Here is a 4,622-nt window from a genome sequence, read left to right as displayed (position 1 = left end):
GTGCATCGATTCACTCTCTTTTCACAGCGCATAACAAACTGTGGCTTCACACTCGTCGTCACGCTGCAGCTCCCATTGAAGTAGAACCTGTTGCATATTATTGGATTGAAATCTTCGGATCACGCAGGTATATCTCGTCAAGGCGCTGGACAACGGAGATAGCACACGGCTGCAGTACGGGTCAGTGAAGAAAGCATCGGAGCTGCACCTGCAAACACAAGCGCGGCTGGTATTTCTCGGAGGTAGACAGCAAATGATGTCGATGACGGCTCGTCTTGGAAAATATCAGGTGCTCCCATCCTTGGGGTGATCCCCATACTCCAACTTCAAAAAAAACAATTTTAAATGTTTCAAAAAAGTTAAAAAAATTATGAATGTTCACAAGAAATGTAACTACAAGTCCTAAAAACTCAGATCTAAACTCTAAATGAAAATTGAGAAACGAAAATGTGAAATCTAGCATGAATAGTGTCATAAAAAGACAAAAGCAACATTTGACACTATTCACATCTGAATTTGTCTTTTTTGTTTCTCAATGTACATTTCAAGTTTGGATGTGAAAATTTTCGGAGTTTGCAGAGTTCAGATCTCGGCTAAGCATATTTAGCCTGAACCCTTCAGGCAAATGTCATTTTGCCGAGCGCCCCCTGCTTTGCTGAGAGCCTGAGATCCTTTATTTCCCACTCGGGAAAGCCGACTGAGTAACCAGAGCCCGACGCGTGGCACCTTTGCCGAGCTTGGTTCTCGGCAACGTCCTTTTGCGGAGTGCAGTACTCGGCAAAGCTTCTGCCAGCTGTTTTTTTTAATTTGTTTTTTCATAGCCCTGAGCAAAACACATATAGCAATTATATCACTGCCCGCATATCACAAATAGCACCATATCATAGGAAAATCGCATACATTCATCATAAGCTCACCAAAGCATCATATGTGGTCCACACAAGCATCATAACAAGTGACAAGTACTCACTGAACCCCAAATGTGACCAACTTATGTTACATATGATCAGATGATAAATGCAACACCAAAATTTGGACGAACGGGACGAAGATTATCAAGTTCTTCAGCTTACTCCACCTGATCTAATAAGCTGCTGGAATTTTGTCTATTTTTTGGCCTAGCCCAATAGCAGTTTCAGAAGGTCCTAATAAATCCTAGAGGCCCACGCAGCCCATTAGTGAAGGACAAGAGGTGAAACTAAAGTTTAGTCCCACATTGCTAGTTTAGAGGGAGTTGGACCTCTTTATAAGGGAGGCTCTTTCCCCACTTGTATGAGCATGAGAACAAGAGGGACATCCACGTGCGCTCCTCCTCCGCCGCCCGCCTAGGCACGCCGCGCCGCGCTGCGCCGCGCGGGAATGAGCCGAGCCGATGTCTAAATTTTTGCCACGCACTACGGGTATACGAAAGGTCACTCGGAAGCTGAAACATTTTTTCTGTCTCCGGACACTGAATCCGAACGGCGCGCCTCTTCGGCTGCTGCCTGTTTGTTTCGTCTCCCGCGTTCTCTTCAGCACAACCTCTCGCCTCCTTCTCTTGCGCATATAAAAGGGAGGTCGCTCCTCTCAGAGAGACGCACCAGAACTACTTCCTCCTCTCGCCACCGGTTCCTGAACACTGCGCTGCTGCTACGATCTTCCCCATCCCGGCTTGCGGCGTGCACCGCAGGACGGGACAGTAGGCCTCCGAAACCGCACCTCTTTGAATCCTGTACGGGAGAAGGGTGATAAGGTTTTTGGGGAGCGCTCTGCGCGACTACTGACTCCTTCGTCACAGACGCCACGGACTCCGACGACTACTTCCCCAACGATGACTACTTCCCCGACGTCAACAACCTCCTCGACGACATGGAGGACACCGACCCCAAGTCCAGTGCCTCTGCTTCGGCTGCTGTCTCGTACGTGTTCTTGTTTATCCTGTTAGAGGTCCTGTCACAGTTGCTTCTTCTAGTGTTTGCCCTAGACATGTTAGGATTTACCTCATATATGCATCTTGATCTACTGTCTGCTCTAGAGATGATCGGTTCTACCTCATATATGCAGATATTATTTACCTTCTGTTTGTCAAATCGCATGACTTGTTTTATCACTGCTATACTAGTCATGCTTTATCTAGTATTTCTGTTAATAAAATCATTCGGTAAATTGCTCATATTTCCAACATAAGCACCCTTGCCTACTTCATGATTTCTCTTCTCTTTGAGCACATACTTGGAGTAATCATCCTCTACCTCCTACTTGGTATTGAACACTTTGCAGCAACTCTCTTTGTAACGGATATCTACCTGACTACACCACTTACCACTTCATCAACAATGGAAGAACAACAGGATTTCAAGTATGTGCAAGGATTGAGAAAAACTTAAGCAACATAAGCAGTCATGATTCATATACCCAAAAGCATCAAAAATTGTCATTCGTGTCGACCTCACCAGCTACATAATTTCATCCCTACATGGACATCAAACTATCTAGCTAGACAACTCTGTGAATGAAGCTCTACTCCAAGTGGTAATCCGTGAAGCTGGTAATTGTGGAGTCGGGGCGGGTGGGGATCTCTAAGCGCCCACCCTCCAAGCGGAGGAGCCATTGTCATCGGCACTAGCGGTCGACGGACTCAATGGCAACAGGTCATCGCTCTCCTCAGGTGGCGCATCTTTCTTGCCTAGCTCATCAAGAAACATCTCAATGAGGCGGACCAGCATCTCGCGGACAGACCCGTAGATCATATGGTTCTCAGCGGGGAGCTACGGGTTCACTTGAACGAGTGCTGCCAAGTACGCCTTATTTCTTGGCGCAAAGAAAAAATAATAAAGCAAGTGTTACGTGCATGAATAACATATACGTCCAGGATTCCAACTGCGAAAAAGGGAATAAAATGAAAGCAACATAAAAAAATAACATCGATAATGATGGAGATCGTGACAAGCAAGTACTTAGAGGCGAGATGCATTGGTGTGAGATCCATTGGCTCCTCTTGCTGCCATGAGATCATCAACCAGACGGTGCAAATCACGGTGTCTTCTGCCATATGGCTGCATGAGACCTGGATGCAAGGTCCATTACCTTGTTCCTCGCCATGTCCCCTGGTCCTCCCGGACTCATGAATGTGATCAATGCACGTGCCACATCATCGGCCGGGATTACCTCATGTTTTCGGTAATTCTCACTTCGTAAGCCGGCTCCATGCGGCCAGAGCCGCTCACCGATCCCTAATACCTCCGTGATGAACTGCTCGTAGACCTTTGGCCACGTGAGCATCGGCACGCCAGCAGCCACTGCCTCTAGGACAGAGTTCCACCCGCACTGCGTCATGAATGCACCCACTGCCGAGTGCGCTAGTATACTATAACCTTTTGTGGAGCCCACACTCTGACGATGTGCCCCCGGTCTTCAACACGCTTCTCCCACCCTTTTGGTGGAGCCCACTTGTCGGCCGCCCTGACCACCCACATGAACGACCGTCTTGAGGCCTCCAGCCCAAGAGCAAGCTCGTCTAGCTGTGCACCCGATATGTGGGCACATGTGCCGAAGGACAAGTAGACCACCGAATGGTTAGGCTTTGTGCCAAGCCAATTGATGAACCGTGAGTCGGCAACACCTTTGGCGGCCTGTGATGGTTGCAGTTGCAGCGAGAGAGGCCCTAGAAAGTATGCGCGCTTCACGTACCCTTCGCGCACGTACATCTCACAGTACTGCTGCTCGAGGCCTAAAAATGTGTTGATGGCGATGCCAAAGCAGTCAGCTTGCATCGAATGAACCATGTTGCCGGCGTCATAGTTTCGACTCCTCAAGATGTCCGGCAGCTCGGTCCTCGGGATCCGTGTATGAGGGACCGGAAACCGATGGCAACATCGTCCATGATAAAGTGGCGTACGGCGAGCATGGGGAAGGCGCCCATGACATTTGAACACGACACATGGAACACCGAGCTCTTTAGCGGAGCGTCTCCTGCGCGCGGCGGGCGCATCAGATCATCGCTTAGGGCAGCGAGGTTGATGTGCAATGAATCAGCTGGCATGGATGCCTTTTGAAGGTTCTCGACACCCTTCGCGAGGCCGCCACGATTGAGAATGGATAAATAACTATCTTGATAGCTGCTGGATTATGCCCACGTAGTCGTCGCTCCATCACGTACGGACTGGACGACGGAGACATTCGCCGGCGTGACTGTGATGGTTGGTCTCACAACGGCGTTTGGCCTAGATGCAACGAGGCAAATGGCAAGCTCGGCGAACGGCTCGATGTGGCTAGTCGCGAAGAAGGGGATGAGCAGGACCCGCCATTGTTGGTGGTAGAAGCCATTTCTTGTTTCTTTACTACGAGCAGAAGGCGGGCTTGTGTTTGGCCTAATTATAAGACAAGATGTTCGCTGGACTTGCGTAACTATGCCCTTTTGATACGCAAATTAATACTAGTGGCTGGTCTTCCAACTGGTGGATGAACAATAATGCAGAATGCACGCTGCCGGCTGTTGATCCAGTACGATGATTTAACCCACTGATGGATGAACAATAATGCGAATGCATGGCACAGGGTTGACCGAGTACGATGATTCAACCGACTAACTGATGACCACTAATAAAGAATGCTTGGCGCATAGTTGATTGAGTACGATGATT

The 4,622-nt window shown here is 48.8% G+C and overlaps 1 pseudogene; it reads right to left on the bottom strand.

Moving 5' to 3' along the window:
• Positions 1–2,936: 2,936 nt before the first annotated feature.
• LOC119321666 lies at positions 2,937–4,305 on the bottom strand (annotated as a pseudogene).
• Between the last annotated feature and the right edge of the window lie 317 nt (positions 4,306–4,622).

The sequence above is a fragment of the Triticum dicoccoides genome, chromosome 6B (genome assembly GCF_002162155.2).
Source record: "Triticum dicoccoides isolate Atlit2015 ecotype Zavitan chromosome 6B, WEW_v2.0, whole genome shotgun sequence".
Classification (NCBI taxonomy): domain Eukaryota; kingdom Viridiplantae; phylum Streptophyta; class Magnoliopsida; order Poales; family Poaceae; genus Triticum; species Triticum dicoccoides.
Note: the sequence above shows the minus strand (reverse complement) of the source record. Positions and strands in the feature narration are given on the sequence as shown.